A 16,475-nucleotide genomic window follows, 5' to 3' on the forward strand; every position below is an offset into this window, starting at 1 on the left:
ACACATCATACCCTTTTAGAAGAAAGGGTATGAAACTGTACCATTCCTTATCGCTGGAATGGTATCCTCAGAGGTGCACCCTTTTGTACCTTTTACCTAGAAAAGTTCATATAGTGTACCTTTAAAAAAGAGATGGAGAAGAGAAAAGATACCCATACTGAAACCTTGAGCATCAGCCAATATGGATACCAATTTGATATTACTTACTAAGCTTTAAAATGAAAAATCACTTACGTTGTAAATATAATATGATAAACTTTAAAATATAAATATAATAATCAATCCTCACATAAGAAAAAAAACAGCCAAGTCTCTTTATATGTAAACATTTCCAGCTCCAAAAAAAAAAAAAAAAATTTCTTGTCCAACTCCGATTTCAATTTTTGTTATTTGTTACAGAATCTGATATATGATATGTTTTCTCTCATATCCTATCCATCACTTTTTGCTGGTATCGACCCGAGTCCTGTACTGGGATTGGTGCAATCTCTTCTTTAAAGCTTTACTCTAAAAGGTAATTACAGTACCTTCATACAATAGTTTAAAGGTATACTATATCCACAATTTCAAGTGAAAGATACATATTAAAGGTACAAAAGATAAGGATACCACCCCAGTGACACTGTATAGTTTCACACTCTTTTTTCTGAGAGTGTATAACAGAGTTTACGATCCATTATTTTGACAAAAAATATTTAGTAATACAATTTCGGCATGAAAGCCAATAATAATGGCCATAGTAATTGGACATTCAGCTTTGTAGCTGCTAGCTTTAACAGGTGCAAAAAGGTAGCACATGTGGCATACCTGATGTACTCTTCCTCACAGCAGTGTGCAATTGACTGCTATATAATCTAGCAGTAATAGTAGTAAGTCAAACTTTAAAAAAAAATCCTAACATCAACATCGTTGTCTGCGAAACAAGTTTGTTCCTGTAATCAGTTATAACAGCTACAAACATTCATTCTAGCCTTTTTTTTTTCTTTTTAGTGCAGCGAGAGAAAAAAATGCAGCTTGTCATGTTACACAGAAATCTTCCCTGTGTATATTCATTTCTGACTGTTAAAAAACACTGACACTGGAGACTCCTTCTAACATGATATGTTAAATGTCTCCTCACAGAAAACAATACATGTTTTTCTTTGTTAAATAACAACACGTCTTTTAATCTGTTCATTAGTGGAAGCATCTGCCTTACAAATCCCTGTGAACTAGCCATTACTGTAAAAATGATAATGATATTAGAATGAGTATTTATAGAAACCTGTGATTTGAATTACACCATCTGACCAATCAGAATGGAGAATTCAACAGTGCTGTGGGACACGTGACAATAAAGGCAGTCTTTCATTTCATCACAGAAAACTGGTTATTAAGGAGAGGGAAGCCATATCCAAGTATCAGGAAAAAAAAATAAAAGACACTTGTCTATTTTTTGTTTGTTTGTCTGTTATAGAATAGAATGGAAGAACCAGCACATGCGTCACTACATTATCTACATGTACATATCCATTCTCGTCCACACACACGTGCCATACAGATGGAGCATAAATAGAGTCCCTGTTTGGAGACAGATGAGGAAAATAGGAAAAAAGCAAAAAGAATGCAAATATATGTGCTGAGGAAAAAAAAAAATATGAGGGAGAAAAAAAAAACCCTAAACTAACATTAATTCATCCACAGTACTTTCTGCAGCAGATGAAAGAACAGCGATGTACTTTCTACTATTTATTTATCCTTAAATAAGGGAATGAACCACATACTTCTCTCCAAGGCCCTGATTGCTGCTTGACTAATTAGACAGAAATGTGCAGGAAAAAGAGAGGGATTAATTGTTTATTTCTCTTCACCAGCCCTGAGTGTTGGACGAGTTTTTTTTTTTTTGGGTAAAGATGAGAAAGTGGATGAGTGAGGAAGAGAAAGAATGAGAAAAAGAGAGAGATAGGATGTCGAATGTGTTTTCGGCGTGCCATCAATCTCACGGACAGGACGTTGATGTCTCTGTCATCAGTGGACCAAACCACGGCAGTGGCGGGGGTGGAGTTGTTATGTCTAAATTTGCCGGACAGATCCACTGCCAAATGACGCAGGGCAGAATGACTGAAGCGTGTGTGAGCTTTTCAGGCCAAGTACAAGCAAGCTGGAAAAATGGATAGGATGGCCGCGCCAACCGAGAACAAGCAAGGCGTATAAAACGCCGCCAAACGACTCTGTCAAAGATGTTCATTTTTCAAACGTTTCAAAAGTGGTGACACACAGTTGCTTGAAATTTTAATTTAAACAAATCCGAAGTGCTAAATTAGCAGGTAACACGAACTGCTCCGCTGTGAAGAGAAGCCATAATGGCGCATGGTTAAGGGAACGATGTGGGTTAATGTGAAACATGTGTATAGAAATGTGCGAGGAGAGAAGGAGGGAGAAGTTAATCTGAGAGTCAGACAAATGTATGTGAAATCCATTACAGAGGAGAAAACAAATCCCATCCGTGCCATCTGTTGTGGATCTGCAATTCTATATTAGAGAGGGCAGGTGTCTAAATATTTATAAACCGTGCTAAGTTTATTCCTGTAGTTTCTACATGGGAAAAAAATTCCTAATTAATCGAATACAAACTAACAAAAGTGAAAAGAGAGAGGAAACGATTAGAGGCACTTCAACATGCACACTAATGCACTTTCACACTTATTCCGATAAGCCGAGATTCACGTGCCCTCACAGTCCTGCATGCTCACACACACACACATACACACTCACAGTATTAAAGTAAATTTGCAAGTGAACTACACTGTCCCTTGATAAAGCAGGTGCTTCATCAGCATCAATGAAACACGAAATTGTACCACAAGTGTTTTTTTTTTTTTTTTTTTTTTTTTTTTTTTTTCCCCTCTCTCCCCCCATTTGAACCCTTTTCTCAGTCTTGCCACTTGCTAACACGTTCCCTTGGCCGGCTCGCATGATTATGAAAATGCACTTCACCCCATTAATCAGCATGTCTAATAAATCCTCGTGCCTCCTCCCTGACAGAGCATCAGTCAGCGGTTGCCGGAGCACCCACGGGACGGGGTCAATCACAAACTCATCAAATGCGTCATTTCGCCTCTCCATTTAGACAAGCGGTGCTTGTTTATGGGAAAGATATCAGGTGTTCTGGAGCTAGGGAGCGGCGCTGAAACACCAGCGCCATTAATCAGGCCTTGATTGCAGGCGACGAGCAAGGCTGTTTATCCTAATTTCATTCATTTCGATCAACAAAGCAAACGCGAGCGTACGCAGCCATTAGCGGCGGCAGGATGGCACAATTATTTCCTTGTATTAAATAAAGTGATGATGAATGGGCTGGGGCAAACTAAAACAAAGAGAATTTTATTACTTCAAATTAGACCTCTAACTCCCCCCTTGCTCCCTTCCCCACCTGACTAAGAAACGGTGGCGTATGAAAGGAGGCCTTTTAAAAACTTTGGATAAATGACAGCCAACACGAAAAAGCAAAGAATTTTGGTTTTTCAAGCCTGCTTCCAATTATCGGCTAACTCTTGGTCGTATTTAGTATTGAAATCAGTGGGAGAGCTAGTTAAGGCTGTCAACGTCAATATGAAGGCAGACGAAGAAGGCAGGACTAGTTGGTTTTGATCATGTGAGACTAGCCATCAAAAAGCCCTAGTGGCAAGTCTACGTGTCGCAACAGCATGGGACTGTACACACCATGTCTTTGGCCATTTAATGAAAAACAAAATCTGTTAATAGGTGGAGGGGGTGGACAGATAGCATGGCTAATAAGGCTCAAAACTAACTAATGGGGTATGAAATCAGCGGTGGCATGTCAATAGGTCAACATCGACAGACTGACACCTTTCGCTAGTTGCACATAAATGTAACCAAAATAAATAAATAAACAGATAAATGAATAAATAGTTACTTATATATATATATATATATATATATATATATACACACACAAAACATAGGGTCTTGTTATTCTACAATTAGATGTATGAATGCAGTCCTAAACTCCTTTTCTTAAATGAGTATTTTTTTCCACTTACATGAAGGCATCGATGTATGCATGATTATTGAAATCAGTCGGGAAGCTGGTTAAATCTGTCAAAAACAATCCAAAGTGCAGGGATGTTGCATTATAATTGTAACAAAATGAACTAAAAAGCATTAAAACTGTCATTCAAACCTAGGTTTTATAATTTCATAATCTGGGTAAACTATCCCTCAATAACCAAAGATGATATATGACTGTCTTGCTCCTAATTAGATAAAATGGGGTTTAAATGGACCTCATATAAATGTGCCAGTGGAAGAAAGAAGAAACTCTCAACATTCCCACTCTCCGACAGCGCCAGACAGCGAGCCAAAGTAACTAAATTAAGCAAAGTTTACTTACCAGTAAATGCTTAGCAAAATTTAAGGTGATTGCAAATTTGCTTTTATTCCACTTCAATGGCTCGCCTGTTTGAGGCTCATCTGCAAATAATTAGTGCATACATTTGCATCGAAATTATTTATACCATATGTTGTGACAATTATGGGAGGTAGCGAATGAAAAATATTCTATTGTTGTTTTCTTATGGTAATTTGTACATATTGAGAAATCACCATGTGGTTCTAAATACCACCAGCAACAAGTAAGAAAGAAAATGAAAAGGGAACGGTGAGGTGCAGGAGGAAAGCAGGAGAAATTATTCGGTTTGGATCAGAACACACTCGAGAGCCCACCAGATGCTGCTTGGAATCCGCCAATATAGAAAGAGCCAAATTTGCACACTTATTTTAACTTCTCAGCCATCACAGCCAATTCCCTTGCTGCACTCAATTTCACACACCTTTTTTTTTTCCCCTACTCAAGTTATAACGTACATCCAAACCTGTCTTCAACTTACAGATTTAAAACAGATGGATGTAATAAACTAAGAGGTTTTGGTTGGAAAAGAAAATTCAGTGTAACAATATCCACATACACGCATAACAGTAATTTGCTGAATTCCTCAACATGTTTTCACCTTGCTGAAAACTTTAATTATACTGCACAGTGGGAGCAGTTAATATACCAAATACAATATACCAAAAAAACTAGGATTGGTTTGAATTTTTTGTGGAAGAATGCACTACACCAAGAGAAAAAGATACTAGACAAGCACATTTTCATTCTCCAATGTATAAACAAAGTAAACTTTCTCAAAACGTACAACAAATGAGCTTTCCGGGAGACTATATTCACTACGGTCCTTTTATACGGCCCTAACTAGCATCTTGAGGGTGACCTTGGAGCCAGTGCATTGCTGTGGGTGATTTAGATTTCGGACAATACTTCTCCATGCGTGGTTTAAAAAAAAAAAAAAAAAAAAAAAAAAAAGATAACATTCCTAGCTTATTCAATCCCTCAGATCATTTTCAGCTTGCTTGTTCAACATCATTTTTGGCGCTACACTTCCCACTGTTTCCATTGAAATCTGTTTGGCATTCGTCCTGCACAAGTAGCCAAATCATCGTAATGTTAGTCTCTGGATTAGCTCCTCATTTGTGGGTTGCTGTTCAGATCTTATTCATTCAGATCGCAGATCTCATTTTGAAGGTGGCCATGTAGGGAACTCTGCTAGGATTTGTCACAAATATTGTAGTCGGAAGACCTCAATCTTGTTTGTTTCTGATTTGAGCAGAGTCCTCATCACTGATCCATAGAGCAGTACTGGTGTTTGGAAGAGCACATCTTGGTCTTGATATATTTGTGTCTTCTACATGGACCACTTGTAGCTTGACCGATACTGCTGTGCATACCACTTTCTGTTTCTTGACCAGTGACCCCAGATAAGTGAACTCCTTGTTCTCTTTGGATTTGGACCCCATCAAGGTTTGCAATCCATCAGTTGACTTTAAATGACAGGTTCCTAACTCTGGTCTTGAACTACCCCCTGCTCTGCCTTTCTGAGTTAAAGAGGATCTGTTAGAACAGGAATTAAAAGAAAAAAGAAAACGTGCAGGACAGAGGGTACTCCAGGAGCAGGGTTGAGAACCTGTGCTCTAAATAACTGCACAAAAAGCATGCCCTTGGGGCCAGCACCTGAGTGACAGGTACACTTTCTCTGCTGCCAATTCCACGCTGCAAAACCTGTCCTATACCTTTTCATACACAGATGACACAACTTACATCCTTCGAAATACAGACCTCTGTACGAGACATCTGGGAAACCTCTAAAACGTACATACACAAACACACACCCCGTCTGAACGCGCCGCCAGAGTGATCTCTAGACTTTCAGCCTCATAAAACATCTGCCTCAGTCAATTGGACATGAATCGTCTGTGAAATGCTCCGTACCGGAATGGGACTCCGGGGCATCAGTCATGCTGCCAGTGTGTTTGCCTAATACAGCTAAGTGACTGAGGTGAGTGATAAGAGCTTATTCAGGTATTTTGGGTCCAGAGAGCTCTCTTTTGAAGGGTATAATTACCCTTGATGGAACAGTTGACTGGAACAGTGAGGTAATAGCACATAAATCTCCCGGGATCAATGGGTGCTGGCTGCAGATTACAGAGCGCCACTCCGTGATTAGCCCATCTTTAAGGCAGCTACCAGAATTTCCACCTTTGTGGACTATAGGTTGCGCTTGCTGTATTTGTATAACAGTAGTGTTTGTGTCTGGTGTGTAACTAAGAAATAGACCCCTTGCAAAGGAGAGCTCGGTCACCTGATCCAAAGCCGGTATTAAACTACAAAACAAGACTAAACTTGTTTGCTGAATTCTGTGTCCTAAAATAAAAGGTAGCAGTGAGCAGATGATTTTGCTAAAGGGGCAAAAAGTTGTTCTGTGGCAATACTAGCATATTAATAGCACAATTAACGCCCTTGAACAGAAATACATACATGAAATAAATACTGATAACTCTTTGCATTAAGGGTCACTTATTTAATATTATTTACCATATTTTAGTTAGCAAATTTCCTTTTTAACCCTTTACTAATAGTTACCAAGCACAAAGTTACTTAAGATTGTATTAACTGAGGTTTATTTTTTAAGATTAACAAAATACATAACTAGCCTTATGCCAAAATGAAAATTCTTGGCTGAAACCAAGACTACAACTAAAAATGAAGTGCTGGAATGATTTTAGCTTAATTGAAAGAATTTGTTTTGCTTTTATATTTGTTTAGTGTTACCCATCATTCATTGCTTAAGAGATGCTCAATTAAAATATATATATATTATTAACAATTCAGCCCTTTTTAATAGGGCATTTAATAGGCCTGTAGTGGAAAAGTCCTTGTGTATAATTAACATTTTCCATTCGGCATTGTTACTCTTTCATCTGAAAACACACACACACAAAAAAAAAAAAAATTGCTGTAGTATGCTAGCATCATTTCAATTACAGCACACTGATAATCAACTGAACTCTCCAGTTGTATCATAAAAGTCATGTCATATGTGGTTTATTATTTATAAAATAACATTTATTACCAAAGTTAACATTACTTACGTTGTAGTAATGCTTAAGTTCATGGATTCTTAATGTTAAGTGATGCTGTAAATGTTGTTAGTTAAGAAAAACTGAAAGTAAAGCTTTACCCTAAAAGTATTATATCTTAAGAAAAGGCATCTTACACAAGAACATATGGAAAGAGTGAGAATAATGAACCTGTAGAGTGAATCATTTGGGTAGGGAAATAGGATAAAAGTGTCAGAACAAGCAAGTGGGTGTATTGTATTCATGGTACATGTATATGTATCGGCATTATACAGATTAGAATGCTACAGGATTGTGATTTATGCTGCTGTGACACTGATTATACACATGCATGTTTTATACATTTATTCATTCTGATGAAATGTGACGAAGTGTGTGGGGTGCTGTGTGTTAGTGAATAACCAGTAGTATTTGATTTGAAACTGAAAGGCAGTCTAAAAGAGATTATCCAAGCAAGAAGGAAATAGGAGGTAATCACTATGGTAGCAAAAATAAATTACTTTGAAGGAATAGAACAGGCTAAAAGCAGAGAATGTGTGTCAATGCATCTCCGTCTGCTTCGGATGAATGCAGAGCAATCTGTGCTTGCCTAATAGTTTTAGTTAACATGTCTGTGTGTGTGTGTGCGCGTGTGCGTCTGTGTATGTGAGGAGGGAAAAGGTGACGGCTTCCATGTATGTGGTCTTAACTCACAGATGTTGCAGGCTGTTGCTGGAGTACGGCGTCCTGCTGCGCCCGGGAGCCTTAATGCTCCCGTTTAGTGTGTGAGAATTAGTCACCAACACACACACACACACACACACACACACTATATGCAAAGCCTGCAAGACCTACACCATCAACGACGAAATAAGCATTAACATGCCAAACACACTTTGTATAAGTACACTGATATTTAATTCAGCATGAGCATGTGATCTTTACGGACTTTGTGTGTATCTGTGTGATTTTTAGAGTAAAGTATACACACGTAATGCTCCATTTACTGAAGGTCTGTTCTTTTGTTACAGAGTTTTGATGCACTTTGACCTGTGGGAGCTCTGGGAGTGTTTCACAGACACACCCCCACACTCTCTCTCTCTCTTTTTTTTTTTTTTTTTTTTTTGGCTAGACTAAATGAGATCTGAGACTCAAATAACAAGTTAATTTCAGCTGAAGAAAATGGCTCTTTAAAAAGCACGAAAAAAGAATTATGTAATATTTAAAAAAAATAATAATAATACAGATACCCAAATTTTAACAAAATTACAACTACAACTGAATATTTGAACCTGGGTATAACTACATTAGAAACTGATTAAATTGTGAAGAGCGATGCAGCAAACATATAATAATGCAGGGAGACGATACGGGATATGTAGTATAATGTTTTAACTGACAGCATAGAACCAGTGGCGCAAATAGGCGCAGATGTATTCATCTTATTATGTAAATATCTGACTCCGATTTAAAAGGTTAACTAAAATTACAAATAAATAAAGAAATAAAAATTATCATCAAAATGATTTGACCAGGGAAATTAGAAAAACTAAAGCAGCTGTACATAAGAAATAGATTTTAACATCAAGTCCTAAAAAAAAGCTGTGTAATTTATTGTGATATTGATATAATGCAATTATAATCATATCGCCCACACCTAATTTACACTTATTTACATTTATTTACATATATTTTGTAGAGCAAGAAAACACTGGCAAAGAAAGTTAATGTACAAAGAAACAAGGGAACAATTAATAGATTTTTTTTAAACTGTACAACTAGACAATATTAAGGATTATTATATTAATATTAAGGATAAGTGAGGATATGCAAATTCAGGCAAATAATAACTTGCATTTTAAACAATTAACAAATTATACAAATGTACAAACAAATTATAAATATGTTACTGCTATGCGAATTTTCTCTTACTTATTTTGAATATTTGACAGCTGCAGATTTTTTTTCCTGAAAGAATCTTTGAAAAAAATCTTATTTTGTATTTCAATTAAAAAAAAAAAAGACACTAATTAATTGAAGTGTGTTATTACTGACAAGTCTGCTAAAAAGGCTGTGTATTTTCTACCTCAGTGTGACTTATATGAGTGTTAAGGCTGTGTGTTAGTGAGACACAGACACACACACACACACACGACCAAATAGGATCTGACCCATAAACATATCCACACAATGCTTTCACCTTTCACAGAGGGACACCACTGAGTGAAGGAAGGGGCTTGCTTGTGTGTGCGAGTGTGTGTGTTTGTGTGAGTGTGTGAGTGAGAGAGAGAGAGAGAGAGAGAAAGAGAGACCGAGCGGGAGAGCTCATTACAGATCTGCTGGGGCCCCTCCACAATAGGCCCTGAGCCACTTACGAGGGGATGATCTGCTGCACACACACTCCCAGAGTCCATCAACACACACACATTCACTCGCACCCTTGCGGCTGGGAGAGGATTTAGGGATCTCAGGAGACTTGGGCAAAAAGGAGCGAGCGAGCGAGGGAATAGAGAAGAAAAGAGGAGAGGAGCGAGGCGGCTGGCGGGCGCACAGACGAGCAGCAGGGCTTAAAGCATGGCACGGCTCTCCGTCAGGAGAACATTACCATTCCAAAACCATCCAACATCTGCTCTATCACACAGAGAGAGAGAGAGAGAGAGAGAGAGAGAGAGAATGAGAGAAAGGGTGTGGTGTCTGTACGAGTTAGTGAGGCACTCCCCCTAGCTTACTAGATTGTTTATCTACAGACTGGGAAGTTAATACAAAGTGGTGCCTGACAAATGCAAGACAAATGGAAGCATAAAACTACTGAAATGCAAACACACACACACACACACACACACACACACACACACAAGGAGTAAATATAGCTAACAAGTAAAGACAGAAAGTGCTTATTACAATGGCGTTGCAATTACCAGCCTTTGGTTCTGAAAATCAGTCAGGTGCTTCGGGACAGCTCCTTTATCCAAAGACAGACGTGTGTATACACACACACACACACACACACACACTTTACATATACAGTGGGGACCAAAAGTACGAGAGTACTAGTAAAAATGCCTCAGTTTGGCATTCTTATTCAATTTAACACAGGTTTTCATTACGAATGATATTATCAACAACAACTTGAGTGAAAAGCAGAATCTTAAAAAAATATTTAGCTGAATTTCAGAGTTTCTTAGTATTTGGGATGTCCCCCTTTTTGCTTTAATGACTGTGCACTCGAGCTGGCACTGACTCCACAGGTTTGTATGAAAGCTGATGATCCATGTTAGATCAAATCCATCAGTGTGAACATGTGCTTCAATAGGATGGATAAGACTCATGGAAAATCTGTCCTTTTGTACTAAAGAGTTAAGATGGTCAATATCACAAATCTGCTTACATTTAAATAGTGACCTAGATACTGTGCAACACCTTGAATATCGAATAGTCAAGCTGTGGCACTTTTCCTTTTTTTTTTTTTTTTTTTCACAATTTTCCAAAATTCCGAATTTTCCGTTCATTCATCCTAAGTATATACAGTGTATAAAGTCTGTGAAAGTGAGTCACACAGAATGTAAGGCATAAATATGCACAGAATTACAAGAAAGTCACATTTTTAGAGAAATATACCAAGATCAATTAGAAGGTTGAACTGCAGTGCAGCTCAGGAAGGAATTCAACTTGAAACCGATTTATGTACAGAAGAGCACGAGAATGACAGAATGATAAGAAAAGCAACCCGCGTGAGATGGAATCTTTATATCATAGAAAAAGTCAAGACGCTTAAAGAGAAGTGTGTGTGTGTGTGTGTGTGTGTGTGTGTGTGTGTGTGAGAGAAAGTGCATTACTCAAATCTGTCTGGGCGTCTGCAGACTGACCTCCCTCTTTGGACCATAAAAACGCTGCTTATAGGCTGTTCTGAGAGAGAGGATATCCAGAGACAGCGTTGCTTTTAATACTCGTACATCTGGCCATCTGAGGCCGGCTTTTTTGCCACTCAAACCCCAGACTTTTTCATTTTTATGATGGGCCATTCTCGTTATGAGGACGTTAGTAGCATCAGGGGAGCTGGAGAGCTGAAATAATGACAATGTGAGGGCCGAGCACGGCGTGTCCATTGGGTAACAAAGCGCAGGGCCCTTTTAATAAAACTGACACACACTACAGAGCGCAGGACAACATGGTTAGTGTGATGACTACTAATCACAGGTTAGGGATACGATCAAATTTCACTTAAATTGATCTTTTTTTTACCCCTTCCAAGAGAAACTCCGTGTCAGCTTCATCAGTGCTGAAATAAAACTAACCTGTGATGTCTGGTGCTAGCTTGATTTGTTATTTTATCACGGTTGTGAAATTAGCAAAGAACTTAGAGAAATTAGAAAGAAATCCAATAGCACTCTGTACTGTTCTACATCTGCCTAATAAACCTAAAAATGTGATCTTAATATTTAAACATTGTGATTTAATGTGATTCATTGTGATTTGAGCTTGTTGGGTCACATGGCTGTTCTGGTCTTTTAGTTCATTCTGCCATCAGTGTAAGCAAGAATAATATTATTTTTTGTTAAAATCTGTCAGTTTAAGAATCTAGGTTCAAAGGAAATTTTTATACCTTAAATCAAACAAACAAAGACACATTCATATTTAAATAACTTAAAATGTTTAGTATTCAGATGAATTGAAAAAAAAAATCAAGCAGTGGGATATATTAGGCAGCAAGTGAACAGTCAGTTCTGGAAGTTGATGTGCTGGAAGCAGGAAAAATGGGCAAGCATAAGGAAATGAGTGACTTTGACAAGGGCCAAATTGTGAGGGCTAGACGACTGGATCAGAGCATCTCCAAAACGGCAGGTCTTGTGGGGTGTTCCTGGTACGCACCGGTTAGTATCTACCAAAAGTGGTCCAAGAAAGGACAGCCGGTGAACAGGGTCATGGGAGCGCAAACCTGGGTAGTGAAGGCTAGCCTGTCTGGTCCGATCCCACAGAAGAGCTAGTGAAGTGCAAATTGCTGAGAAAGTTAATGCTGGCTATGATAGAAAGGTGTCAGAACACACAGTGCATCGGAGCTTGCTGCGTAAGGGGCTGCGTAGCCGCAGACCAGTCAGAGTGCCCATGCTGACTCCTGTCCACTGCTGAAAGCACCTACAATGGGCATGAGAGCATCAGAACTGGACCATGGAGCAATGGAAGAAGTTGGCCTGGTCTGATGAATCAGCTCTTCATTTACACCATGTGGACAGGCGAGTGTGTGTCAATTTTGTTTATTTACTCACAAGACTTGAGAATTCTCGTCACTGGTATTTAGCAAAATTTTGAATTGTTTAGTCTCCCTAGGGTTTTCTACCTATAACAAATTTTGATACTTCAATTTTACAAAACCATAAACCTATTTTAGCAAAACAATTTTTGCAGTTAGAAGATGTCTAAAACCTTGATAGCTAATTGCTAGCTAAATGAATGGGTCAAGTTGTTGGATAGCTATGAGATGGCCTAATCAGTTCAGTTTGTAATCAGATACTGCTGTCGAAATGTCCATGAGGCCCCTTTTTTGGGATAAACTTAGAATGTGAGAACTTTATCTGGGATTGAGATGTATGCCAAATAGAAAGACATTTCAGTTTTGGGGAAATGTCAATAGTTTTCAGAACTATTTATCATAGAAAATGTCAAAATTCCACCAGGTGTAGGGTTTTCCCAAGCTACCACATATATGTTCACTACATAGTATGCATCCTATAATCTATGTACTGCACATGTCATTTCTATAAAATCAGGGTGAGAAAGGCTGACTGCAAAAGTGGCTGAAATTGTTCACTGCTAACAGAACTGCTTCAAAAATTTCTTTTACCATAGATCAGCATTTTTAAAAAAGGAAGTTAATTCTGCCTTACTATTTTGCCGAAATCATTAACCCTCCCACCGTACATAAAGGTGCAAGTATATGTGTGTGTGTTTGGGATATGCTCACGGGTGGGTGGCTCACAGATGATGTATGACTTGGGGTACCTTTAATATGTTTCCTGTACAAAACGTCAGCTGGGCTTCAGTGCGCGGGCACACACACACACACACACACTCACACACACACACGGATTGCACTTTAAAATGCAATAACAAGCCGTCACATCTGGTTCGTAATCAAAGTGCTCAAATGGTACAAGGCAGAATATATACAACTCAAATAATGAAAGATGACTTTTCCTCTCCGTTGCAAGATGAAATATGACTTGCTGTCTCTGTTCATGGCTGAAAGCACAGGACCAGATATACACACTGCAGACATGTTTAAAAAAAAAAAAAAAAAAAAAAAAAAAAAAAAAAAAAAAAAACTATAGGACCACCAGCCCCAAACCTATGAGTGTTCGGCATATGCCTATATATGAATTGCAGTGTGTGTGTGTGTGTGTGTGTGTGTGTGTGTGTGTCTGTGTGACAAATGGACTTGACTTTTGCCTTCTCTAGTTTTACTGGGTGTGTGGTTTGGTGTGAGAGCAGGGGAATGGTCCTACTACTGAAATTGTGAGTTTGAATCCCAAAACCGCCAAGCAAAGTTCTTAACCCTCGTATACTCAGCTCAGTTATAAGTTGATTTGTTTATATATTTATATATTTATATAGACAAACAAACAAACAAACAAGTAGATACGTCAGTAAGTATGTACGTAAATAAATAAATGATTAAATATAATTAATATAAGTAAGTAGGCAAGTCAGTAAGTAAGTAAAAATAACTAAATGAAAGAATATAAGTATATACATAAAGCAAAATAAAACAAAACAAAATAAAATAATTAAGTAAGTTATGTAGGTTAAGTAAGTAAGAAAGTAAATAAATTCCCACTGTAAGATTTTTAGGATCCCATGTTCCACTTTTTATTTAATTATTTTATTATTAATTATTTAATTATTTATATTAATTCTTTTCTCAAATCAGGTTTTCATAAACCAAGTTTCGGTTTTTTAGAATAAAAAAAAAAATAAATAAATAAAAAATCCAAAAATGTATATTATATGTAAAACACTAAGAGTGACCTTAGAGTCACCCTTTTCGTGTAGTTGAATCTTAAATGGGGCTCTACTTCATATACACTCGCCGTCCACATTATTAGGAACACCTGCACATTCATGCAGTTATCTAATCAGCCAATCACGTGGCAACAGCGCAAAACAAAACCATTCTGAGAGTGGAGGGATTGCAGGCTGAAACGCCTTGCTGATGAGAGAGAGCAGAGAAGAATGACCAGACTGAAAAGCATCTCATAACGCACAACGCATCAAACCGCAAACACATCAGCAACTGCTCATCTCCTGGGATTGTCACACTCAACAGTCTCTAGAGTTTACACCGAACGGTGTGAAAAACAAAAACCATTTAGTGAGCGACAGTTCTGTGTGTGGAAACGCCTATGACAGGTCAGAGGAAAATGGTATCATATAATCGTATTACATGGATAGTGGCTGATCAAAAAGTAAAACTGAGAATAAATCTGAAATAAAGTTAATTCTACTAACACTGACTTTGTTTCAGAAAGGATTTCACCTTCTGTGATATAAACGCATAGTGTAGCATCTGCAGAAGTAGAAACATGTAAGTAAACAGTATTCAAATGCTTTTAAAAATCCGAGTGAGCTCTTTACAGTAACACACCTACACATTATCTGCTAATGCCATATGTTTCTGCCTGCACCATTAAGAGCGTCTCACACTCAGGCAGTTAGTCATATAGACGTGATTCACAATCTATGGAATAAAAATGAACTCATTACACATGGATCCTGAAGGAGGACAAATTAAATGATGAGAACTGATTCTGCAGATGACTCCAGGATCAAACACACAGCAGTGTTATTGTATTTATAATTTTTTTTTAAAAATATTAAAAATATTTAAAAATATTTATACATTTGAAATTCAGTGTGTGTTTTTGACATTGTTAGACAGATTTATTTAAAATATATTTTGGTTTCAGATTTCTTTTTTTTTTGTGTGTGTGTTATTTTACGTCTCTTGATAATCTTGTGTGGGGCTGCTGTGAATCAGGGTTAAAAAGTTGGATATTTTTGGGTGCAGGACCTCAAATTCAAATCCAAATGATCCTACATTTCACTCTCTCTCTGCCAGCTGGTACTTTCTGCACTAAACTAGAAGTCATGTGAATGTTGAGTTAAAAAAATTTACAATAATACTACAAAAATATGATTATTTCCAAAAAGAATTTCTAGTTGTATCACCAGTGATTTTTTTTTTTTGTATTATATTTTATTGTGGTTTCCTTTTTTTTTTTTTTTTTTTTTTTTTGCCAACTGCCACTTTCTGCACCAAACTACAGCTTAGGTCAAGTGAATATTTAAGGGGGAAAAAAAAGAGAGCAAAAACAACAACAAAAAAAAAACATTTATTCATTAATTCAAGTGGAAAAAAGTGATAAAAATACCATAAAATACAGCTATTTCCAAAAGAAATTTCTAGTTGTACCTTTGGGGTGTTTTACTTTATTATAGTTTATTTCAGTTCCCAAAATTATATCATTTTTGCAGTTTTAGTGGCCTGTCAGTTGCCACTTTCTGCACCAAACTAGATCTTCAGTCATGGGAATGTCGAATATTGAGTTTAAAAAAAAAAAAAAAAAAAAAAAAAACAGGTGAAGAAAGTGATAAAAATACTACTTCTACTGCCAGTAGAACTTTCCAGCTGTGTGTTTTCTAGTTTCTAGTTCTGGATGTGCAATTTCTCACTTGTGTTTTTATTTTATTGTATTTTATTTTGGATCAAAAAATTATTATTTATTCTTGTAAAAGAAACACAGAAATGAATTCATTAATTCAAGTGAAATAAGTGGGAAAAATACTACAAAAATGCAGTTATTTCTAGAAGACATTTCTAGTTATGTGTTTTCTAGTTGTGAAATTTCTTGTGTCGTTATATTTAGTAGCTTTATTATATTTTATTCCAGTTCTCAAAATATAATAAAATATATTTTTGTTGCACCAAACTAGAACTTAAGTCATGTTAAAATTCAGAAACAGTGAAA

At 37.1% G+C, this 16,475-nt stretch overlaps 1 protein-coding gene across 2 annotated transcripts in view; it reads right to left on the reverse strand.

The window, feature by feature from the left end:
* rsrc1 (arginine/serine-rich coiled-coil 1) overlaps positions 1-16,475 on the reverse strand; it is a 133,009-nt gene that overhangs the window by 48,643 nt on the left and 67,891 nt on the right. The window lies entirely within an intron of this gene.

Source organism: Pangasianodon hypophthalmus, chromosome 21 (assembly GCF_027358585.1).
Source record: "Pangasianodon hypophthalmus isolate fPanHyp1 chromosome 21, fPanHyp1.pri, whole genome shotgun sequence".
Classification (NCBI taxonomy): Eukaryota; Metazoa; Chordata; class Actinopteri; order Siluriformes; family Pangasiidae; genus Pangasianodon; species Pangasianodon hypophthalmus.